The sequence below is a fragment of the Typopeltis vanoorti genome, chromosome 3, assembly GCF_054136105.1.
Source record: "Typopeltis vanoorti isolate ZY-2024b chromosome 3, IOZ_Tvanoo_1.0, whole genome shotgun sequence".
Classification (NCBI taxonomy): domain Eukaryota; kingdom Metazoa; phylum Arthropoda; class Arachnida; order Uropygi; family Thelyphonidae; genus Typopeltis; species Typopeltis vanoorti.
This window is the reverse complement of record NC_143551.1, coordinates 150,576,872-150,602,958: the sequence shown is the minus strand read 5'-3', so window position 1 is coordinate 150,602,958 and position 26,087 is coordinate 150,576,872. Positions and strand designations below refer to the sequence as shown.

At 34.9% G+C, this 26,087-nt stretch overlaps 1 long non-coding RNA gene across 3 annotated transcripts in view; it reads left to right on the top strand.

Annotated features, from left to right (window-relative positions):
- Positions 1-26,087, top strand: part of LOC150108653 (uncharacterized) — a 305,460-nt gene that overhangs the window by 166,643 nt on the left and 112,730 nt on the right. For 2 of the 3 annotated variants that reach the window (XR_016550674.1, XR_016550673.1), the window contains exon 3: positions 19,029-19,452. This is a non-coding gene — a long non-coding RNA (uncharacterized LOC150108653). Of the gene's footprint in view, positions 1-19,028; positions 23,114-26,087 lie in introns of those variants that run through there. The other variant, XR_016550672.1, reaches the window with a different exon arrangement.

The window sequence follows — 26,087 nt, the reverse complement described above, 5'->3', positions numbered from 1 at the left end:
ATTATTATTAGCAACCTGTAACTTATTAATGTTGACAGTATAGAACTTCAACCAACGGGAGAAAATAACGTCCTGTTGGTTGGAGTGCACTGAGGCCAAATTTGCAGGCTGTTATCTGCGAAGTTAGCTGCTATCCGATTAGCCATCCAACACACAAGACCATGTCATTTATGCAGATAGTAGAGCAAAGGAAGATAAAATAGGTTTGTATTTATAAAACTCTCATTACCATTACTGCCATTTTTTATGACAAGCGAATTAAAAACGTTTCTAGTATTGAATGCAAAAGAACCACACGGTTACTAGCATTGATGTGAGTAGTAGAGCGAATGGTTACTAGATGTCCTTGACCATTGCAGGACCATTCGAGTTTGCTATTAGTAGAGATAGTTGACTTCACATCAGATTGCATCAGCAATGTTAATAGCATCTGTTATATAAGTCGCCAATACTGAAGACCTCGCCGGAAAATTTTGATTTTCTCGTAAACAAAAAAGGTTAAAATAATATAATATATTATTAAGTTTGATTTACTTTATGATTTAGAAGACCGAACCGATGATTATTTTCTTGAGTATTTTATTAATATACTAATACACCATTTTCTTAAAAAAGGAAGTTGTTGATTGTTTTCCAATTCTAAAGTGAATTTGATTTTGTTATGAACCGAGTTGATTTAATTTAGGAACACATGTAAGCTTTCTATGTTATCTTTCCGAATGATAAAAACATCATCTACGTATCTCCACCAGACTGATGGTTTTGGAACAATGTTGGTTAGAATTTCCTTTTCTAATTTCTCCATTAACAAGTCCGCACATGGTGGTGACAGGGGACTGCCCATGGCTAGACCTTCCAATTGTTGATAAACGATGTTGTTGACTTTAAAGAAATTAGAATTCAGGCAGTGTTGGAAAAGTTGTGTGATATCCCTAGGAAAGAGATCTTTCGTAATGTCTATGACCTCCTCAACTGGAACGTTCGTGAATAAGGAGACCACATCCAGACTGCCCATTATGTCTGTTTTTGATAGTTTAACGTTCTTGAGTTTCTCAACAAAGTGTTGAGAGTTCCTTAAATAAGACTCCGATTGTCTGATTTTTCCTTTTAGTAGGTTGGCAAGGTGTTTGGCTAGTAAATATGTGGGAGAAGATCTGCCATCAACTATAGGACGAAGTGGAACTTCTTCTTTATGCACTTTGGGTGCACCATAAAGGCGAGGTTTATTGGATGTGAAGATTTTAGTTTTCTTTTTAACTCTTCAGGCCAACTATTCATATTACGAATCAGAAGGTTTGTCTCGTTATGGTTAGTCATGGTTGGATCTTTGTTAAGTATTTTGTATGTGGAACGGTCCGAAAGTAAATTGCTGATCTTACTAATATAATCTCTGGAGTTCAAGATGACTGTGCAGTTCCCTTCGTCCGCTTTAGTAATTATTATATCTTTGTTCCTTTGTAAGTTCCGAATAGCCTTTCTATCATAAGGAGTGGTATTTAGTTTGGGTGGTTTTGCTGTGGCAAGGATGATTGTGCTTTGGAATCTAATAACATTAGCTATAGCCTCCGGGAGAGGATAAAGACCTTTTTCTATACCACAAATGAAGTCCATTTTTGCTATGTGGCTAGGAGCAATTGAAAAGTTGAAACCTTTCTTTAAAATAACGGATTCTTGTTTAGAAAGGCAGCAATCTGACATGTTAAAAATCACTTTATCGTCTGGGAGACAATTAGAATTGTATTTTTTCTTATAAAGTTCTTCAAATGTTTTTATTTTAGTAACTTTGCTAGACTGAAAAGTTTTTTCGTAACTATTTTGTATCATGTGGTCTATAATGTTCCACGTTGAGTAGTCTAAACTGTTGGAAATATCATCAAAAATATTCCGGCATTTAAGATCAATAACGTTTAATTCGTACCTGATGTGCTCGATCCTTTCCCTAAGTAGGGCAAATGAAGTTTTTTGGTAGATCCTTTTTGCTTCTTTAGACTGAATATGTCCTTTGACGATTATGAACTTGGTGATGATTGAAAATTGTCTACATTTGTCTAAAATTGTTGGCCTGAAGAGTTAAAAAGAAAACTAAAATCTTCACATCCTATAACACTTTGCCTTTATGGTGCACCCAAAGTGCATAAAGAAGAAGTTATACTTCGCCCTATGCTGATGTCAGTTTTTGATAGCTTGACGTTCTTGCGTTTCTCAACAAAGTGTTGAGAGTTCCTTAAATAAGACTCTGATTGTCTGATTTTTCCTTTTAGTAGGTTGTCAAGGTGTTTGGCTAGTAAATATGTAGGGGAGGATCTGTCATCAACTATAGGACGAAGTGGAACTTCTTCTAACCAACATTGTTCCAAAACCATCAGTCTGGTGGAGATACGTAGATGATGTTTTTATCATTTGGAAAGATAAAATAAAAAGCTTACATGTGTTCCTAAATAAAATCAACTCGGTTCATAACAAAATCAAATTCACTTTAGAATTGTCTGGTCAAAAGACAAGAGAATGATAATATTAAACATCATTTTCTTATTTATATAATGGACAATATGATGTTGCTTAATTGATTTCTTTGGTGTTTCACCCAGTGTGGTGGCAGCGATAACACTAGCCTCGCTGTAGCCCATGCATGTGGTACGAGGCGACTAAAATGGGCACCCAGGGAGGGTAATGGATAGCAATGCTGTAGCCAATGAAGTTTTAACTGATGCTCGGCTGTTGCTGTTATCCTCCTGCCATGATCACAGCTTTAATAGCGCTATCCATACATTTTCTTTACAGATAACGGGGAATATGAAAAGCATTTTTGCTTCACTCATCTAGCCAAAAAAAAAAAAAATCTTTGGTATTTCGTTTATCACGCTGCTTGTACTTTTTAACCAGAATTTTGAGAGGCAGAAAAATTTATGGATTGGAAAGGAAACCAATGCGGAATACTTCTGATTGTACGTGAACAGCCCAAATGGAAAACCACGTTGTACTGGTAACGGAAGTTTCATTCATTTAAATTAAAAAAAAGCTATTGTTGATTTGTTATTCTGAATAAACATCTTGCAGCTATGGGAAGATCCTGGCAGAGATTTCTTCTTAGCGCAATACCCCTACGCTCACTATCCTATCTCCCCGCAGGTTTTGACATCCTCAAAGTTTTCGTTGTGGTGTTTTGTTTTACTTCTGAAATAAACATTGGATGAAAAGGGGGTCTTGTTTAATAACGTCGTAAAGATTCACAGTGAATGGCAGGTGATTCAGAATGAAGGGCCCCCTCGGGCGTAGTTTCATCACTGTTTTCAGATATGGAAGGACTAGTGAAGGGGATTCATTAATAATGGAGAAACTGCTTTGAAGGGCATCATTGAAGAGTCTGTTGACGAGTAAGATTGTTTATAAATAAATTCAAGAAACGTTTAGATTGCACTCATAACATGAATACGATAGCAACGTTGTCCACCAAGGAACCAAAAGCTAACGCACCATAAATGAAGAAAATTCTCCCATAAATTTCAAATGCCGAACATACCTCCTTATATAAAACGCTGCATAAATATTGTAAATTATAATAGACAAGAAAATTTATCTTGTTGTAATCCTTTACCCAAGCGCATAGAAACCACAGTTTGCATAGTTAAAAGACCTTTACGAGGGCTTACTGGTGGAAGCCAGGCCCAAAACAGTAACAACATTAAATCAGTGCAGAAGTCATATACCTCTTCCATAATGCATATATTTCATATTTCATATTTCAGTATATACTGAAAGAAGGGTGGTTTGCATTAGGAGGCATATAATGTGAAGGCAACAGCCTCTATATGGAAGTAGGCTTGTCATGAAGATACTTCACGTGCAAACCGTGATTTGCATGAGCTTGGGTTAAAGATTAAAACAACGATATAATTTCTTGTCATTGATATTTTACTCTATAACTCAATGTACAACTTCCTACTGCATAAATATGCGTGCAGGTGGTAATATTTAAAATATATTTATCTTCCTTGAATTCCTTAGTGTTGTTTAGATAAAGTACAACTAAGGCTAAATTGGAGGAATGTGGATTGTTCCAAACACAAAAGAAAATCAACACACAATGAAGTGTTGGTTTATTTAAAGGTACACTTCGTTTTTCCTTTTTCTTCACATTGATGTCTTGAGAATTGTAAATCTGACTTCAAGTTAAATTGTGTCACAAGTCATAAACAAAAGTTTTGTTGGTTAGAATAAATATTAATGAACTTCGACACCACTAATTAGAGTGAAATGAAGACAAAGGAAGACGCAGGAAGGGGAGAGACAACTCTAAGTATACATTGACGTCGAGAAATAAAATAATAACACATTTTATTCTCGAATAAATGCAGGGCTAGATAGATATCTTTTACATTGCAACTAATCTTGAAGAAGTGCCGGACAAAATATTTTAATGCGAAATACAGCGAACTCACAATGGCGAAACAGCATTTGACTTTCGACTGAAGAGAATCGAGTTCGATTTCCATCTAGGTTTCTAGGAAAAGTTACTCCTGTAGATTTTTTCCGCACTGCAAACCACATGAACTACTTAAAGATAAAACCCAATTAACAGACACATTACCTTAGCCTCATAACCTTAACTTTTCCGAATAATTCCAGCAAATCCGGAACACCGTGAAGAAACACATTTTTCGTGTATAAACAACAAAGCATTTAACATAAACAAAGAAAGGAAAACTGACTCTAAATTGCTCTGCCAGACTTAAACGCACATTCTTAGAACACGTGCAACCTACGTTAATTCGGGTATTATAATGGCCACTTCTTCCCTGGGGAAATAAATTTCTCCACGAAGATCTCTTTAAAAAAGGAAAGTGTAGAATAGTCACTTTCTCCTGTAAAATTTCGTTCCTTGAATAAAATATTTTTTTTTCGAAAAAAAAGAACGAATTTACCAACGTCTGGAGTTAATAGGATCTTTGTGGTTTCTTCCTTTACTTTGATACAAGCAACTGATGGGCACCAAGCCAACAGCGCTATTTCCCATGTTCTTAATTTACATTTCGATAGGAAAGGACGATAGTGGAAATACATATCCGTCGAGCAAGTATAACATGCACGCACACTTGCTTGCTAAGGTTTTTCGTGGCTTTCATCATTCTTGGATTGTTAATCTTTTGCCTGTCAGTAGGGCTGTAAACTCCTCCAAATTTCACGATTTTAAGATTGGCCTGGTTTTATTCTTTTATTTATTTTCTTTATTCTGGTTAAGGTGGATGCGAATGTATTTTTATTATACCAACAGGGTCCAATTCATTTTACGTGTGTCAGTGTAGTCCTCTTATTGTAGTTATCCAGTTAATAAATGGTCAGAATACTAAAACAGAAGCTCATTTCAATAAGATTGCATTCGCTTATTGTCAATTTTTCTACCAAATAACTATTTGAATCAAAGCGAGTCATAATGCAAGATAAGTCCATTGATGAGTTAATATGAAGATATTCAGTTGTAAATTTAGAAAAGGTCTGAAGTTTCATAATAAAAAGAATTACGGAACACATAAGAAACATTGACAAGATTTTGAACTTTTCTTTGATTTCAGATATTTTTTAAATGCACACTTAGTTTTGCTAGAAGACTTCAGCCTTAATTCAGGTTACAATTGCTTCCATAAATTCAATAAGAACGAAATAGGGACATTTTGGAAGCATATTCCAAAATGTATTCCAATTATGTGCACATCATGATTAGATTATTATCATTTTGAGTACTCTTCTTTGAAGATGAAAAAATACTTCGGAAAAAATTATGCCTGTTGTGCGAGATGCTGTATCAGGTGATGATGGACTCTTTCAAAATGAAGTACTGCTTCCTATTATGCGTTGGTTATATGACTATATAATTTGCAGTACCGTATTATGCAAATCGTCAGTTTTGTGAGGAATTACTGTAGATGCAGAGAAGAATTAACTCTTAGAATAATTGAAAATACTGGTACGATATTGTATATTTAGAGTAGTTCTAACTACTGTAAATCTGCATGAATACGAATAGTGTAAAGACCTATATTTACTAAACTTTTGTGCCTAATATTCTGAATTACACGAAAGCTGCTGAGACATTTAGTAATGTTGAATCAAGGTCACTACCATAATACCCTAATCTAAAGAGTACTTACCAGTCATGAAACTTAATGTGTACAAAAGTTAGGAAGCCAAAACAAATAATAATAATAAAACTGTTCTATAATGTCTGGAAAACCGTATATATGCATACTTGATTAGCTCGTACAATACTATAATCAAAAAAGGGAAAAATCTAGTTGAAATCAATGTCATATTTCCAAGATGGTCATAAAATGAGGAATAAAAAATGAAGTTAAATATAGATCATATATTTAAATCAAGTAGAGAATCGGTTGCGATTGACATATAAAAGGCTATCTAAACCCCCCTCTCTCGCCTCCTCAAAATAGGGCATCTGTTACCTTCATGCGAGACTAGCCAACTAACCTTCATTTGAAAAATTCTTATAACGAATCTCCTTGCATCCTCTTCGGGATTCGAACCAAGGTCTTGTCCAGCCGAAGAAAAAACCGTGTGAACTTGCAATTGCTGTCTTTAGAGAGTTTCCTTCCAGAAAGTTTTGGGTTTTTCCATCTTACAAAAAGAGGTAAATCAGACGGAGAACACCACTCTATTAACAAATATAATACGTTATCCTCATTGTCTTAGTGGATTCATTTGTAATTCTAGTCAAAATAAACACTCCTCCTGTCTCTCTAAAAAATCCAGGTTTTTCTTTGTCAATAATTATACTTATTTACAGTTTCATGGAGAATAATCCTACGAATCTCTGGCTCTACAATAAATTCAGTGTGTCATAGTTGTTATTTTTCTAGCCTAACTGGAGTTCTGTTGAGGTTGTTCAACCTTTCTTGTCTACAAGTTGAAAGCATTGACGAACGTTATTCCTTGCGAGTATTATGTGTACCTTAACAGAGCAGTTGAGTTTGGCTTGTGTAATCTACATTAAATAGTTTCTTAATGTCCATGGCTTCAACAGACGACTTTGATGAAAAGATGGATGCAGACGGCTGACCTTTTCTTAATATATCCAGAAATAATAATGGTAAAACTACCGATCTGCAATGCAGTATTGACTAAAGTATTAAAGGATTACGCAAATTTCAGAACGACGGTATTAACACTGATGGCTATAATGATATGTGCATAATCTCATGAAACGCAAAGGATTCGCCAATGAAATTCCACTTAATGCAGCCAGAAAGGACAAGTAGTTAGGAAATGTAAAGCAAAAATGTTTTCTTAATTGATTGGCCACGATATCTTTACATAACAAACAGAGAAGAACGGTTTCCTATCTTACACATTTAAATGATACACAATGTCTGTTTATTCTATTTAATGGTACCGGAATGAGAAAAGAAAAGAAAACAAGGGTGGGAAGCGCGCGCGCACACACACACACACACACACACACACAGGAATAAAGTTATTACTGATAGCAATTACATGGCGGTTGAACTCATTGAAAGAAAAAGGAGATACATCAGCTGCACTAAGACAAATTACTGCTAGAAGAGCACTGTTGCCTAGAGTCGCAATACAAAGCATATTATTTACACACACACACACACACACACACACACACACAATCACAGTGAAGTATTGCGTACATTACAGACAGGTGCCTTTATTCGTTTTTCCGCCCATGTAGACAAGAAATACCAGGACATTACCGTCCCTTTGTTAACGGCCAGCATTTGCAGGAACTAATCCATCCCTATTTATCACTTCCTCTGAACGTCCCATTACAGAGCTCTGGCTTGGTTCTTTGTCACAGTAATTTGACAGACTGGGATAAAACAAACATTAGTACAGGTTAAAGGAGAAAGCCTGTCAACCACGCCTGATCTTTCTTGGAAAGAGAAACGGCCAATTGTTGTTGGAATATAAAACAGCTAGATCAACGTTATTGTACGCATTCGTACCCTCCCCCCCCTTTCATGTGACAATTGTAAAACACCGGTAACCATTTTAATGACCTCGCTAGCAGTCTGACATAAAGCCACATATAAGCACTTCAAATGAATGCAGCAGCTTGTTTCCTGGTATTATTTAGACTTGACTGCATCTTCTCATAATACATAGGTAAAAAAAGTAAATTATTCAGATGAAATATTTCTTTGTTTCCTGTCTCTAGTCTCTGCTATAAATTATAGCAAAAATATGGAGAATAAGAATAGTTGTTGCATAAATCACAAATATCAAAAAGATATTCTTAAACAAATCAAATGCATATTTTTAAAAGAAACATTAAATTGTTTCGTGTAATTCAACAAACAAATAAATAAATAATTTATTACGTCATCAATGAGGCAAAAGAGGAAAACGCGTGGTTCTTTCACGCGATTAGATAGGCAGTAAATTGTGACGCACTGCAGTTATGCTATGTTGATTAATTTAAAATAATTATCAGATAATTGTTGTTAATTTAAGTTATGTGAATTATTTAAAGCAATAGTAACAATATTTATGTATAATTCTGCAAATTCTTTAATTGAATTTTATCCTTGTATATGAAATCATTATTGTTGCATGCACTGCTCAGTTCTCTGACACTCCACAGTCCCCATGTGGAACGCAGACAGATTCAGTATCAGTTGTTGCCTTTTAGCGTTGAATAACTTGTGGGAACAACAAATCTTATGTTGTCAGATGTTTTTTCCCAAAAAATTTCGACAATGAATGAAGAGTACACGCAGTCGTTCTCAAGAATACAGAAAGAAAATTAAAATAAAAGTGAGAGTAACCTTGAAATCTTGACTAGAAGATTATTTGGTTCGATTTAGACTTACTAACTACTCTTTTTCTGCGCTAGCAGATTAGTCAAGTCAACAGGAAAATGACCATAGAGATATGAAATTGCGCTTTTCAAACACGGATTAAATAGTGGAAAGCGGTCAAAAGTTTTTCGACCAAATAATAAGAGTTCGCTAATCTATAGACTGAGGATGAACACGAGGCACGGATTATTAGCGAGGTTAGCCAGCAGTGAATCTGTCCCGCTTATCGGATGAAAAGTACACACGAATTTAACGAAGTGAGATTTGGAAAAGAAAGTTGCGGAGCAGATGAACAAAGAATTATTTTTTAACAAAAATGATACTTCCCGGCCATAGCTGACTTATCTACAGTTCTTTGAGAGCAAAACTGACTCGATGAAATTTCGATAATTCATCCTTTGTATTATTCGATCTATTTTCAAATCCGTTTTAGTTTTCGATGCATTTGACGATATTAAAAATAGTTTTAATTTTATATTGCATACTGAACACGCTCAACATTCAAAACTCTAAAATTTGACTTTTATGCAACGTGACAATGAGTTCCTTAACTTAAATTAAGGAATTAAAATTAACACGATATCATAAACAAGAATACTTTTGAGTCACGATTTTCGTTTATTAAAGCTAAGTAATCTCAGCGCGTTTTTCGTTTCCTTTTTCTTTTTTTTAACTTGAATAATTAACTGCTGCCATCAAAATTAAGGATTCGAAATTATTTGTAGATATAACAATCTTAATTTATTTACTCTAAACTCCTGCACAAGAATTCAAAAACACGCACATATACTTTTTATCAAATATATCGAAAAATGTTTGAAAAATTCACGCATTATCTTTAAAAATGAAAGTGAAGATTTTTGTGTACTCAAGGATTATAAATATCAGGAACTATGAGAGTGTTACATGATCATGTTTATATTATTATTAATCTCCTGTCAACAATTTTCCTCCAAATCAATGTATTACTTGTGAGCACTCCAATATTATCATATCTAACATTTCGTTCTTCTAACTGACTGAATCAATCCACCTCCACCTTGCTCTTCCTCTGGGTCTTCTCTTCCCTACCATCAAACACCTGTTTTGCTAATCTTTCCTCGCCCATTTGATTTAAGTGGCTATACGACCTTAGATTAGCTCTGCTTACACATTCTTGAATGTAATAATGTCAAATACCTTTATAATATCTTCATTTTTAATATAATTCTGCAATTGATTCTTTCTGTTCATTTTCCCTAATCTTTCTTAGAACTCTCATATTAGAAGTCTCCAGATTTTGATCAAGTGTTTTATTTCTAACCCAGCAGTGAGATTCATAGGCTAAAACTGGTTTGAACACTGTTTCGTTATTGCTAGTTTGGTGTTTTGGATAATTTCTCTCTTATTCCATATAAATTCATTCAACAATAACCTTCCTCTTAATCTCAGAATAAAATCGTATAATAATTTCTAATAATTTACTAACCGTAATGTTAGTACTTTACTCAATAATTAAATTAAACTTGCTGTTTTAAGTCATTTTTTAAATGTTGATTAAATTTTGTCCAAGGACATTTGGTTCAAAATGGCGTCAGCGTAGGCTTTATATAATTCACTTACATGGTGGAATGGTCCACTACGTTTATTGAACATTTCTTGGCTATATAGGAGACAAACTGGCACCTTGTTTATTTTATACTTTTAATCTTCTCTTACAAAGAGCATTTTGAACCTCCGCAGGTATAGACGAAGCCATTTGGTAGGAAAGACCTGCGTTCGATTCCCGTCCGTGACGTGAGGAACCTTTATCTGGTCATTTTCGACGAAAGGTGAGGTTGCCGGTCTCATAAGGAGGTAGGGGTTTTTTCACCCGGAAACTCGGGTTTTTCGTCCCCCAGAACAGGTAAACCGATTCCTGACAACAATCCGTGTGCACACGCACACACGGATTGTTGTCAGGAATACTTAAAACGGTCCCTGAAGCCTGATTCGTCAGCTATGCCGTCCCGATCCCGGATAAAAATAGGGGGGGGGGGTTAGATGGTGCCGTACCTCCCCGTAAAAGGGGCGCACAGCCGTTGAATCATCATACAAAATGAAAAAAAGAATATCTTTATCTCCGACTGCTAAAAGTCTCTGTTTTATGCTTGTTACTATTACGATGTCATTCTATATCACTTAACCCTGGCAGCTAGAGAACATTAGCTGCAATTACCAAAAAAAAAAATCATCACCTACTCTTCTTAAGATTCCCAATTTTTGTACAAAAAATTTTCATTTTTTAATCATTATTAACCCCTAAAACGGATAAAATAACTAAAATATGTATGATTACCGATAAGTGAGAAACAACACGATTCGGGACTGTTAAGTTCTAACGTGGTTCTAAACTGATGATTACAAGTCATGCTTGCTTTGAAATTCTGCAAACAAAATCAGAATTTTGGTTGGCTCGGCGTTCCCAGCTAAGGAAAATATAATTTTTTTCCCATTTAGATTGGCATTTATAAACACCCGGCAGTCAGAATAACGTTAATTTGTATTACTTTAAGCGCGAAAATTAGTTATCAACCATCGTCTGGAAACGACCTTACGCCCAAGTATTTGAACGCCTTATGGCGTCGCCTTTAACAAATACACCAACCCTAGTTAACCGACTCAAAGACGACAGGATATTAAAGTACTGTCAACTTCCTCGGATGGATTAAAAAAAAAATCTGAGCTGTTATATTAGGGAAAAAAAGACGATCGGATCAGACGCTTATACCAACTTGGATGCGAAGTTAATAAGAGATTTCGGATTCAGGTTACCAATAAGCACTTTGAAAGCTTCGAAAGCGAAGGTTTTGTGGAAATTTTTCCACTCGCCTTCGAGGCCATAAGAAGTAACCCAAGATCTTTAATATGAGGAGTGTTTTCGGAATGATATCATAAAAATCTCCATAAACGGAACTCATAGGGGGCGTTCACTATCCCGGAATACAATAGCGTCTCATTTACAATTTCATTTCTAAAACGCCTTCCATCTCTTCTCACGTACTGCTTGCGGTCGGAAGAACTAAAAGATTTAGGAAATTTTCCTTCGACCAATATTTCTTTTTTTTTTACCGTTCTCCGCCAAATCCGATCCATTTACGAAAGCAATATCCGTCCCGAAATTCACAATAATATTAAATATTGATCCAATAGGTTATATCGTAGTACAGCCTTCCCATCATTTCACTCAAACATTTGATCGATAAGAGAAACTTTGTTGTAGAAGTCACAGTTTGTGTACCGATGTCTATTTTTCTTCGCTTCTCAGGTCTTCATTTAACTGGAGAACTTTAATTTCCGTGCACTGCACGAGAATAGAGATCGAAGAATTTCAGAAGAGAAGGAGGGGGCATGTTTGAGGGTGTTGTTATGAAGAAAGTTGGGAGCACTTTCATTAAATCGGAGATGAAATTCCTTTATGTAGTACCTTAGAACTGAAGTTGGCATTTTTTAAGAGTTTTTTTTAAGTAAAAGCCTTAAGCAAACATTAATATAAGCGCTTGCACTTATGATTATGAGATCGTGGTTTGCAATATTCTAAAACTACACCTGTAGTTCTTTTACCGTTTGGTTCGTTTTCAAAGGCGTGGAAGAAACGGAACTGCCTTTGTTTCGGATATGAAAAAAAATCTTGTATTAGCAGATAAACTAATTGAAATATTTTCATTTTTTTTTACTATTAGATGCAGCAAGAATTTTATCTAAAACTTGAATACAAAAGGTGCTTTAATAACTACGTCTTGAAAGCACTGGAAATTCAAAAGTCATAAGTTAATTTGAGAACTATTGATTTTTTTTTAAATAGAACAACGTTTTTAGATAATTCTGACGAACTCAAATTAACACCCATAAAAATAAAAAAGGTGTTTTTATATGTAGAATGAAAACTAAACTCACTCTGATTTGTAAGGTCATAATTGAAGAAAAAACGCCGTTTTTTCTTCAGATTACTAAAATAACTCCATATTTGTTTTAGCTATAAATGAAATTCAAGGAACTTTATTTGTTTGCTTTTCAGACAAATTATGGATATTTTAATTATCTTAATTTTAAGATAATTAACATATTAATTCCCCGACGTTTCTACCTTCATGTAAGGTCATCATCTGGAGTACACACACACACACACACACACACACACACACACACACACACACACACACACACACACACACACACACACACACACACACACACACACACACACACACACACACACACACACACACACACACACACACAGACAAACTACATTACATTTCACACAGTATGCCAAAGACACAATGATTTGATTAACGGTTATTCTACTGGCCTGACCTCTAGTGAAAAAAGAGCTAATTATAAATAGGACTGTAGGTAATCCAGAATCTTAACTCTAATATAACAACTCTCATGTTAAATTAAGACACCACTTTTGCTGTTATAAAATTATCTATATGAAATCGTTCTCTGGTGTTCTCATAAATAGAATATAGCTTTGATGTAGTGTTTTTTTCCACTAGAGGTCAGGACACTGGAATAAGCGTTGATCAAACCATTGTCTATTTGGCATAACGTAATATCGCAGCTTGTCTCTGTATATATATATATATATATATATATATATAGTGTGTGTGTGTGTGGGTGGGTGGGTGGATGGGTGGGTGGGTGTGTCCTCCAGATGATGACCCTAATATGAAGATCGAAATGTTCGGAAATTAAAATAATTATTTCTGAAAAGGTTGTAGTCGTCGGAAATGAATGCTGATCACCGTGTAACACTAAAGGAAAGGATTTATTTGTTTTCTGTTTTCTTATAAAAGAAAGCTTAGTTAACTCACACTTAAGAAGTTAACACAGAATTATTCTAACTCACAAAAATATGGAAAATGTACATCACTTTGCTTTGTAATTATTATACCATGATAAATATTTCTTAAATTGGACACACTCGTCAGAAACTCAAACTATAAATTATGTAAAAATAAATCTTCCAAGGGCTTTTTTAATGAAAGGTTTTTATTCCTCAAAGGGAATTCGTAGAGTTATCTTATTCTAAACTTTTGGAAATCGGAGGCCCCCTCTTTGCCTTGAGTTGATAACAAAAACCTCATCGCAGTGCTATCGATGATTTTGCATTAATCAGCGAGACAGTTCAGCAGACAACCGTCCTCCTGTTATCCTAAACCCAAATCTGAAATACTTGAGTTCTATCTGCGCGGTTTGAGATTCTGAGTTAAAAAATGATTTTCCGAGAAGAAACAACCCTACTTTCCTGTGCAAAGGATAGATTAACTACATAACATTAAAAACAACAACAACTAAAATAGTTGTTGGTGACAAGAATAGGCCTTATAGCTACCTTTGGCTTGCTTTATGTTCAGAAACGTTACCAATAAGTTGTAAAGCTGTATAGGAGCCCTACATGTATTATATGTGTATGAATATAAATAATTTATATTTGCTTTAAAGGATCTTTGAAACAGAGGATGAGCTACCATAGTTCAATAGGATCGACGATCTCTTCGGTTTGAAAAGTCCTGGTGAGTTCAAATCCTGCCTAGGACGCGAAGAATCTTTATAATAATTTCACCTAAAGGTGAGTTTCCCAGTCTCGTACGGTGGTGATAGGGTTTTCCTATCAGAAAATCTGGTTTCTAACCCCGCAAAACAAGCATGGCTAGAAGAATACATGCAATTAAGAGACACAATACAGTGCCTCATAGCCTTAGTTAATTTGGCCATGATTCTAAATAACAATAACCAAAGTACAGGATGTCGAATGATTTTATTTCAGTACTTCCATATTGCATTCCTGAAGTTATTTATCGTCTTAATGCCATATGAACATTATTCAATTTTTATGGTTATGGAGGTTGATTTGGCTCGAGTAACCATAGTTATTTACCGATTACGTTGTACAATACAGTCAATAAATATTCAAAAATATCGTCGTTATGTTGTCATCGTTTCTCATTGGGCAATTCTTTTGAAGAATCTTGGGATCATAAGGATGCCTTGAAGCGTCGAAAATTTGCAAAGTAAACATACGCAAAGTTTTTCACATGATTCCAACACATCTAGCAAAATGCATTCAACTCATTCTGTTTCAGAAAGTATAAAATGAACCTTTGATTTTAGTTCGAATAATGATATATTAATTTATTATGACAACTCCGTGTGCACATCAGCCGAGTGCATTGCTTGCGTGTCGAAATGCTAGCAACTGTCCACGTCTGCCCTAGTCGTGATACATTTCAAATGCCTATTTTAAATGCTGAAACCGTCGAGAATCGAGCTCACGTTTACGTGACATTTCTGATTGGGAATAACCTTAGGAATAAGATCTTGAAGTATTGAGTTAAGGTCATCGGATCTCCTATTTACACAACAGACTACCTCTCGCCGCTGCGTTGCTGCTCTTATAGCTGTCAAACCTCGATGATCTGAGGCTTAACAGCGGTAATTCAAAGGATAAGTAAAAACAGCTTTTAAATTTCGCCAAGTTCTAAAATACAACATTTCTCTGTAACGCCTATTTCTCCACACAGCCGCATTCATTGAGGAAATCTAAAAAGAGAATCGTCAAGAGAAATGAAATCAATTTAATACACATTTCGTAAGCGCCCTAGAACCAGTCCTCATAATTTTACCCCCTTAAAGTGCGGCATAATCATTCTTGGCGACAAAACAGAAGTTGAATGTAGTTGATTCACAACATCGTAAGGGGGAAATGATAAATATAATAAATGTAATAAAAAATGATAAATGTTTGGTATATTAGTTATGGCCCATAATGATGGCTAATGCTATAAGGCCAGTGTAAAATCCCAAGTCTCTCGGAGGGGAAAAAATCCGAATGTATGCGAGGAAAAGAGGGGCAGTCGATGTTAATTCATTTTTCTTTTGTGGATTTATTTGCCGCTCTTGCAAAGACCTTTCCCACTATATAAGGGGAATTGCTAAACTTTTACTTCTACCGGTTTAGGTTAGGTTGATTTGAATTACAACCAAATTAAATAAAACGGTAAGACAAGAATAGTATGGTTTGTCAATTACATGTTCTAAAGTCCACTTGGCGTATTTTGCAAATCAAAAAATAATTAAAAAAAAAAAACAGAACTTTCTTGGAGAAAAATTGCTTCCACTTACCTAAGAACCTACAGGATACTGCTATTCATAAAATACGACAACGAATACGTAAATATCAAACAAGATGTTTTCCTTAGCAAGGGCCTAAAATATACAGTTCCTAAAAGCTAATGAAGAAACAATGCACAAACTTTATACTTATTTAGCGCCAAAAATATTCAACACACTGCCTTTAACAATAAGAAATGAAACTAACCCAAACAAATACGAAAGTTGAATGAAAGAATATTTATTTTCACACAGAAATGAGGAAGCTCTGTTCCAAATAATACTATAAATGATTAGATTTTGCATATTGGTATTAAATAGATAGGTTTCAGGTGTAAAATGTAAAAAAATTAAATACTGTTTAACTACTTTGTTTATTTTGTTCCTAATTAATGCTACGCAACTTTCTCTGTACATATTAGCATGTTTCCTGTGATTTTATTATGTTATTATATTATATATACAATGAAACCTGTGGTGAATTCATGACTAAAAAACACACGTACTAACCACAGTGATAAGTTTTAATACGTAAATATTTCATCCCAAGTATCTTGGGACATCCTCAGTACAGTAGTTCAAACAGTACTAGGAATAGTACAGTTAGGGCGCATGATTACAATGGAATCTCAATATGCGTGCAGTACCTTGTTATAGAATTAAATTAAAACATAACTGAAAAAAAATATTAAAAAACAAAAAAAAACATATATATAAAGAGATTATTTTACACAATTTTGTATGGCAATTTCCCATATTTTAGGAATAGTAAGAACGTCGTTGAGGTTTAAATTTGGTCTGTGTAGTAGGGCTTCAGCACTTTCTTTATATAAACGTTCTTTATATAGACATTCACCTGTTAAAAACTGACTTGTTAATTAGCTTCGACATTGTCTCCCTCTTCACTAACATTCCCCATAAAGAAACAGTAGAATTATTTACTCAAAAATTTCCGTCTGATATAGTTGAATTACTCAAATTTCTTATCACATCCGGTTATTTCACTCGGGAAGGTAAAATTACAAGCAAGAAGAAGGAACAGCAATGGGGGTCTCCTTTATCACCAAACTTAGCAAACCTGTTTCTAGAATACCTGGAAGAAAACATTTTCACTTTTGAACCCAAACCAAAAATTTGGCTACGATATGTCGACGACATCTTTGCAGTGTGGGATCATCCCGAAAATGAATTACACCTGTGTCTAGATAAAATAATCCTTCTTCACCCTCGCATCAACTTTACGCTAGAAAAAGAATCTCCACAGGGTATCTCCTTTCTGGATTTACACATTCAAAGAAAAGAAGACGGTTCCATCGCCACGTCTGTCTATTGCAAGCCTACATTTTCAGGTCGCTACATTCACAATTCTTCCGCTCATCATCCACCTCAGAAATCTGGCATTAGTAATCACTAGTTTCCAGAGCATACAAATTCTGCTCCTATGAAGAATCTCTAAACCAAGAATTGGAAATAATCAAAAATACAGCCATACTAAATGAATACAATCTTAAAACAACTCAAAAAATCATCAGCCTACACAAGAACAAGCCTGTAGGATTCCCATACCTTATGTCAAAGGCATTTCCGAACTTCTTTCAAAAATTATGAAGAAATACAAACTTGCTAATACCTAAAAACCAACCAACCAGATCTATAACTTGTTACCTTCACTTAAGGACAAACTTTCACCTCTGATGTTACCTGGCGTCTATGAGATCCCATGCTCCTGCAATTTGTCTTACTTTGGACAGACAGGTAGATTTGTTCAGAAACGCATCTAGGAACATCAAGACCACATTCGTCTTTTCAAACTGCAGAAATCTGGTCTCTCTTAACACAGAGTTGAAAACCCAAACCATGGGATTCACTGGAAAAAGTCGAAACATTTACATAGATCTTTATATAAACATGAACGCTTATATAAAGAAAGTTCTGAAGCCCTACTACACAGACCAAATTTAAACCGAAACGACGTTCTTACTATTCCTAAAGTATGGGAAATTGTCATACAAAATTCTGTAAAATAATCTCTTTATATATGTTTTTTTTAATTAATTAATTTTTTTAATTTATTATTTTTTTTCAGTTATGTTTTAATTTACTTCTATAACACATTACTGCACGCATATTGAGATTCCATTGTTATCATGCGCCCTAACTGTACATTATTCCTAGTATTGTTTAAACTACTGTACTGAGGATGTCCCCAAGATACTTGGGATGAACTATTTACGTATTAAAACTTATCACTGTGGTTAGTACGTGTGTTTTTTAGTGATATATTGTAATTAGTTATAACATGTATATTATATTAATGTACATATGTGTATATAATGATAATGCATTACATAACTTTTTGTAATTTTATGCATATCGTAACCTGGGCGAGCTCTTAAGTTACACATATCATTGACAAAAATTTGTAAAAGTTTGAATCTTACAATAAAAATATCTGACTAGAGAGAGAGAGAGAGAGAGAGAGAGAGAGAGAGAGAGAGAGAGAGAGACCGGCTAACTCATTTTAAGTTGAAAATTGTCCTAATATATTTTCTTCGTTGCTTCGTTACTTGATTTGAATCTACATCATCCGACAACCGGAAAGGGTATGTCGAGATATCCGTGGGGCTGCGCTACAAGCGCTGCCAATCTAAAACCGTCCAGTAATATACAGGGACAGTTGTCATAAATCACTATATAATATCAGATGGGTGGATTTCTATCTTCGTGCAGGTATTAATCTAATTCAAATTGAAACGGAGAGAGCGAGAGAGAAAGAGATCATATGAATATTTGAGGGAAGTGCATATTAAAGAAATCCATATTAGTATATTCCATGAGAAGGAACCGTCATAGAAATATATTAATATGAACTTTTCAAACAGCATTGTGCATTTTTATGACAAAAATCAGTATTAAACATCCGACAAGAAGCGAATTTAATAAAGTTTGTCATATGAAAGCGCACGCGATACATACTTCGAACTAAAAATATTCACTTTTATCTCAGTTTAATTCAGCTAACTCTCACAACCTTAATTTACTTTCTCATTACAGAAACGAAGAGGTGGACAATGTGCGCGCCGATCTCCGTGCTGACATAGAACCCACCCACCTTTGAAAGCATTCCTAATGACGAACAAAACTGCAACTGAAACGGGGCTGGTTCGAAATATATCGAAGTGAAGTGACATGGCATAATTAACATCGCCCTATAATTAATGTTAGAGCTCTGTGCTCGGACGATTTTCACTGAATGTGCTCTTTTCTACAGGGAGAAAGGACTTAATGGACTTTGAAACAGATGTTTCACCGTAGCGGCTGTGGCGGTTTCTGATGAGGATAAGAGAAGTGCACGAGACTATAATAAATGTTTATGAACAACTCTTATATTTAGGTTAACCGCATGAATTAGTCAAGAAAGTACAACGGAGATGCGAGAAGTGGAAAGAGAATTTATATTCATTCGGTGACCTCTCAGGTATTTTGTTTTCGACAAAAGAATCAAGAAATAAGTTCAAAGAAACTTTTAACGGTTTTTGTATTCCTCCATCAGTGCAATCGCATTAATATTTAGGCATCCAAATATCGTTTTTTCTTATTATTACTCTATTTCTTAGAAGAATATTGTTTGATCTTATTTTACTCCTTATACAAAGGATCAAGAGTCATTTATTGAATATCCAGACGCGTTTTAGATGGTGAATTACTGGTAATCATGGTAGTTCAATACTGCAAACTGACAACGTGCATTATTGCACGTACATATTATTGAACGTGCAAATTGCAGCATATGCTGGTTAATAATTAAACACGCGGACTGTTGAGTATTGTTGTTGGAAGTGTTTTGATCATTCGTTCTTGTCAAGAATGATAAAATCAGTATTGGAAGAAGAAGCTTGCCTGCTATAAATAATTCCACGGGACAATTTCAGTAGAATTTTGACGGAGAAACTAAGTTCATTTTTAACTGTCATAAATTAATATGATAGTCTAAATGATTAGAATGGTTTGTTAGAATATGAATACAAACGAAAATATACAATCGAAGAATCCGATCGAAAATTGTAGAGTAAATATACAAAAGTGTACTAAACCATAATTGAAGACATACTGAAATGCTTGAAAATATTCCAAGTATACCGAAGCGAAAAATTATCAGTAGTTGTTGGACGTGATACATTATCTGTTGAAAATGTTTCAAGTAAACGTGTTAAACACGTTGATTTCATGGCATCAATTTGTAAAAACTTCATATTATCTACAAGTCGTCCATCTGAGTTTCATTTTGTGTGTAACTTCACCACATGAAAGGTTGTAAACTGATAACACATTAGTAGCGCTGGTGGGGCTAAGGATATTTTTTTCTATTTTTGTTAATCTTTCTTTAATTGATCTTTTTAATTTGTCCTGATGAACAAATTAAAATGTCCTTCGTACCGTATAGAAGTTTTTACAGATAGAAGCTAATAAACAAAACTGATAGAATTGAACCATGTTCAATATATAATATTGAACATGGTTCATTATGAAATATATCGAATATATTTCATATTGAACATATCATATATTAAACATATTACGTATTAAACCATGTTCAATAAATAATGCAACATGTCTAACAAGCAATAATTGCAATTTTCAATTTCGTAGCTTTTAATGCATTTTTCTTCACTTCTTATTAACTTCTTAGTAGATCCGGAAGGTACGATTACTTTAAATAATTAAAAATATATGTATATTTTAAGATAAAATTTATTTGAATATTTACGAAGGCTCAGTTTAAACGAGTGCAAAAAAGTAACAACTTCCAGAATTTGCAACATTTTCCATTCGGTTGGAAAAAAGTGCGTTTGATCCTGTCCTGTCGAAGATGCATCAAACGTTTTCAAAGCTTTGTGAAGGTGACTTAACCCGTTTCATATATAGATGGGAATTTTTTCCTCACGAAATTAGATTTTTCTTCAGCAAGCATGAAATCGGTCTGAGAATATACATATATAATACACCAGCAACGAGAGGATTCAGTAAAGGACTGCAAGTCGACTTCATTATAATGCACATAAACCTAATCCTCCTTAGAATTCAGTCCCTAGTTTAGAGGTTTATGAGCATTCCATCCATTCTAGGACTGAGTTTCCTGGTTAAGGATTTACAGTCTACAGTAGGACGAACTAAATCCATTCTGGGATAAACAGATGGTGAAGAAGAAGAAAATATTGCAGTGGATAAAAATACTCTACTGTCTTACAAGTATTAGTAGCGTTAATACTAAAACTTCAGTTTAATATTTAAAATGCAGTAATAATCGAAGAATTAAACATCTCTGAAGACTCGGTCTCTAGATAAGAGAGCCCCCCCCCCCACTCTTTAGATAAAGGAATCTAAATGTCATTTATGTAATTACAATAATCTCTCTCTCTCTCTCTCTATTCTAATTCACTTTGTCGTGGAGATAGAAAATTAGAATTGGCGTTACAACATATAGAATTATTGTCGTGTTAGAATTAGTCGCCATTTTAACAAACGCGTAGTTCTTTTGTCTGCATTAAATCTCTCCTGACAAATACGATAAATCATTTAACTCCGCTTTTGTCTCCTTGCACATCAGAAGCTATTCGGAGAAAATTGCAGCGATGTGGAATGAAGTTAAGTGCTTAAAATCGGACTTAATATAATTTTCACATTATGCTTTCTGTCCTCAGTAAGCATTTTTTCGGGTCTTACTTCTTACCTTTCTGAGCCTCTTACTCACTGTGTACGTCAGAATACAGGAAGTTCAGCTCACGTAACCTAATCGAACCCTTTCCATCAGCGGAATGCCCACACGAATTAGGTCTAGCTAAGACGATCACGTGCCAATTAAGTTAGAGTGGTGCAGATCACAAGCATTCATACGACACTGCTTCTTTCTAGCTGGCGTCTTGCAAAGAAGGCGTCGTTCGCACAAGGAGATCTTACCTTTCACACGTACATATTGGAAGCCTTTACATCTTTTCTTATTCTGGTAAAGGACTGCCTGTAGGATGAGGTAGTTCGATTCCTACTTATCTTTTGCACCAGGTGTCCTCTTGCAGGCGGAACGTAGGATTACGGTAAGGTCTTTTGTCATAGCAATTTTGACAGTTTCGGATAAGGCAAGTATTAGTATAGATGGGGGAAAAAAATCTTTCAAGCCAGACTTCATTTCGGTTCTGAAGGAAAATTGAAGACTCACCCGAAACCTTTGTATATTGTATTCTCGCGGAGGTTTTAGTGAATTATAAAGAAAATGCTTCACGGTATAAATTTATCTGTCAACAAGGCTGTCATTAGGAGATTAAAATGACTACTAGACAGCTACGGTAATCTTTAAAAAAAAACATAAGAGAGAGAGAGAGAGAGAGAGAGAGAGATTGATGCAGAAAGAATGTAAGGATGAATGTGAGAAAATATAAGACAGAAATAAAAGACTTCGTCGAAGGGAGTTATGCTTTGCCTCTGCGCTGGTTTATCAGAACGTGTTGTTTTTGGCTCCGTAGTAGGCGAAGGAAAAATGATATGCTCACAGTAGATCGCAGGCACTCAGTAGAAGAGTAGTTCTGATAAAAGTGCCACTTTTAGGAAAAGTTCAGTTCTTCTACTTTCAACTGGACCAATTCTCTTCTTTCGCAAAGACTAGATGTCATGAAGATTAGATGTTATGTAGAAACACGTAGCTATGGTGTAAGCCATTAATGAACGTCATCTCAACGTGCGTGAGCCTAGAAAGAACAGCGCAATATTAGAAGAATAGAGGATTTTCGTGTGTGTGTGTGTGTGTGTGTGTGTGTGTGTGTGTGTGTGTGTGTGTGTGTGTGTGTGTGTGTGTGTGTGTGTGTTATGAGAGGAGAGAGTGTTAGATGCACAAAAGCAGGCTGTTTTCTGTTTATGAAGAATTTAATCCAGGCCTTCTTGATTTGTAGATGGAGATCTTATTTTGTCGAAACAATTTGCATGTTTGTTCATATATAAATAGGAAAATATATATTAGTTCTTCACCCAATCATATATGATGTTGGCGTTCTTGTTTATTATTTGCAGTAAATTATAAATTTAAGTAACGTTTTACCAAGAATAAAAATAATTAATATGTTGAATAAAACTTCAAATCTAGAAATAGAATAAAACATTTCTCAAAACTCAAATCTTCATTTTTCAGATTTTCATATAATATTCACTGGGCATTTTCTGCACACACACACACACACACACACACACACACACACACACACACACACACACACACACACACACACACACACACACACACACACACACACACTGTTACCACAATAGAGCCGTATTATTAGATATTTAGATATTTACATACCAATAGATAACTTATTTTTCCGCAATCACTTACTCACACGTGTCACTGTTGAGTTACAGGTCATGTGACCTTTCATTTGTGAGGACATTATAAAAAAATATATTTAAGTTAAGAGATATTACATCCCATATTGTTTCTTAGCCGAATAAGAAACTCAAAGAGTTTCATGCCGAATATAGAAACTATATAACGTTCGGCGATTCCAAGCGTAAGCAAATACCTGGAGAGTGCAACACCTGACCCATTTGGTAGTGCAAACTGAGGCAACGCATAGTAAGGGTGGAGCAAGCTCCGATCACTATTCTTGGTATTTACCCATAATGTGAATTAGCTCCTAGGAGCTGTATTAGTGTTCTACATTATGAGAGAAGGTCACTACATAGACCGGTTTCAACCTTTTGTATAGGTGAAGCGGGCTCTAAAAATAAGACGTTCCAGAAAGATCGCCCAACTCAGCGTTGTTCCATTCAATGACAGGCTCACCCTATCACCGAGAAGAACTTCTCAGCATTGGCTCTACTCAGATGGCAGGCTCACCCCACCACCAAGCAGAGCCACAATCTCAGCGGTGGCCCCACTCAGAGACAGGCAAAAACCTACCTCCAAGCGGAGCCTCTCTAAGCCATATCATCCCCGCACTGGTTTCCTCCCTCATTGGGGTCTCATCAGTGAGTAGGTAGACCTAATTAATACAAATTTGTAGCGAACAGAACTTACATCCCTTCTATGAGAATTGTCAAGAAGGTGTCCTAATAAATTACTAATTATATGAAGAGCCAAAGGCTTCAATTCGGCGACATGAACTTATTTAAGTTAAGGGATATTACATCCCATATTGTTTCTTAGCCGAATAGGAAACTCAGAGAGTTTCATGCCGAATATAGAAACTCTTTGAATTTCTTATTCGGCTAAGAAACAATATGGATGTAATATCCCTTAACTTAAATAAGTTCATGTCGCCGAATTGAAGCCTTTGGCTCTTCATATAATTAGTAATAAAAAAATATTTTTTTCATTATTTTTTTCTAAAGAGATTACTGGATATCCAGCTGCATTAAGCTATCAAATGTGAACATTATATGAAAATTCTCTACAAAATGATTTAAGATGTTTAATTGCCATCTCTACACACTCCATTCCTAGCACGTTGTAACTTCGCATGGAATTTATTCTTGTTATAATCAAATCTACAAACTCAAATAATCTCGTACCAGCATTAATCTACATGATTAACTAATGCTGAGAAGCCTTGATTCCGTTAGTTCAACCGGGATGGTACTCTCAACAGATCCATACGTAAGTGTGAGAACCGCTAGTGCTCATCTTCAAGGTTCTTTATGAAATTTCTACTATCTATCTCTAGTCCACTTGTTTTCGATTACTAGAGACAATTTACTCCCCGGATCCTGACTTCAACGATGAAATTAACAAACGAATTTCATTTAATAAGCAACAATGGTTGACTAATGCATAAAAATAGGCGGGCGTGCATTGCATATGTTTAGGATGACATTTAGTTTGTCACAGGATAGCTATCGTTGTAATGTAAGAAAGGGGTATTTTTTAAAGTAAACCAGAGAGAAAGGAGTTTCTAGAATAAAGAAAATGAGAAGCGATCTTGTGAAGAAAAGGCATCTCAAGATTTTTTCATTTTTCTGCAATAACCATGCAGTTGTCACGTGCGTGCAGAAAAACAGCTTTCCACCTTCGGTCTTTTTTCGAGTCGAGGTTGTTGGACAAGTGACATGGTGCTCGACTGCCTTACATTCCCTTCTACGCATCTAACAGTAAAGAAAGAAACTATCCTGTCCAAGAACTCTTTCACACATACTTTAGTAGTGAACATTAGAATTAAGTCTTCAACAAAGAGTATTGTAGTAAATTAAATTAATTTAATTCTAGAAAATAAATACATCTTCATTCAGCAATGCATCAGTCAATTAAATAAAAAATATCTAGATAGAATAACATGTCTAGAAAATCAGTAATAACCAAAGATGCTGTTTCTATGGAAACATAACTAAATTATTATTTTCGACTTTTTAAAAAATCAAAAAAGTCATATTTCATAATCGATAGAGATATTGATTTCATATTCTACGCATTATAACATACAAATTAAAAAAAATATTTATATTAATTCTATAAAAATTACGGAACATTTATTATTCAAAAGAATAAAATACTGTTTTCCCTAAAATATCATAAAAGTTATTTTATTTAAAATGTGATTTTAACACCATTTATAAATAATCATAATTAAAATTATTAATTTAAAAAACATCAGATAACATACTGTTTTCTATTTACATCGCGATCTGCCATTTCCTCTACATTTTAGAATCACTGCTGAAGAATTCATCTGTGACGTCCGAGATCATTTGAATTCTAACATGAGAACTTTATGGATAGAAAAATCCTATTTCTGACCGGCTTAGCATATGTGCCATTATATATTACTCACTTAAGATGCATTACTTACTTATTACCCCCTTCAGTTTCAAGTCTGACGTTCTCAACCTTTTCAGGTAGAAGCTCAGGAGGGGCGTTAGTTATAATGCTAAAAAAAGAAAGACAAAAACGCGGTAGCTAAGCAAAGGTGAAACAAAAACACTGAATATTCAGCAGTTTTCAAGTTCCCTAAGGTCCTGAAAGATGAGAAACGACTTATCTTGCTGACATCTAAGAAGTTCGCGCCTGAGGAAATGACGGGCTTCCCATTAAAACAGTCACGCCAACACCTTTTTTTTCCCTTTTGTTTTAAG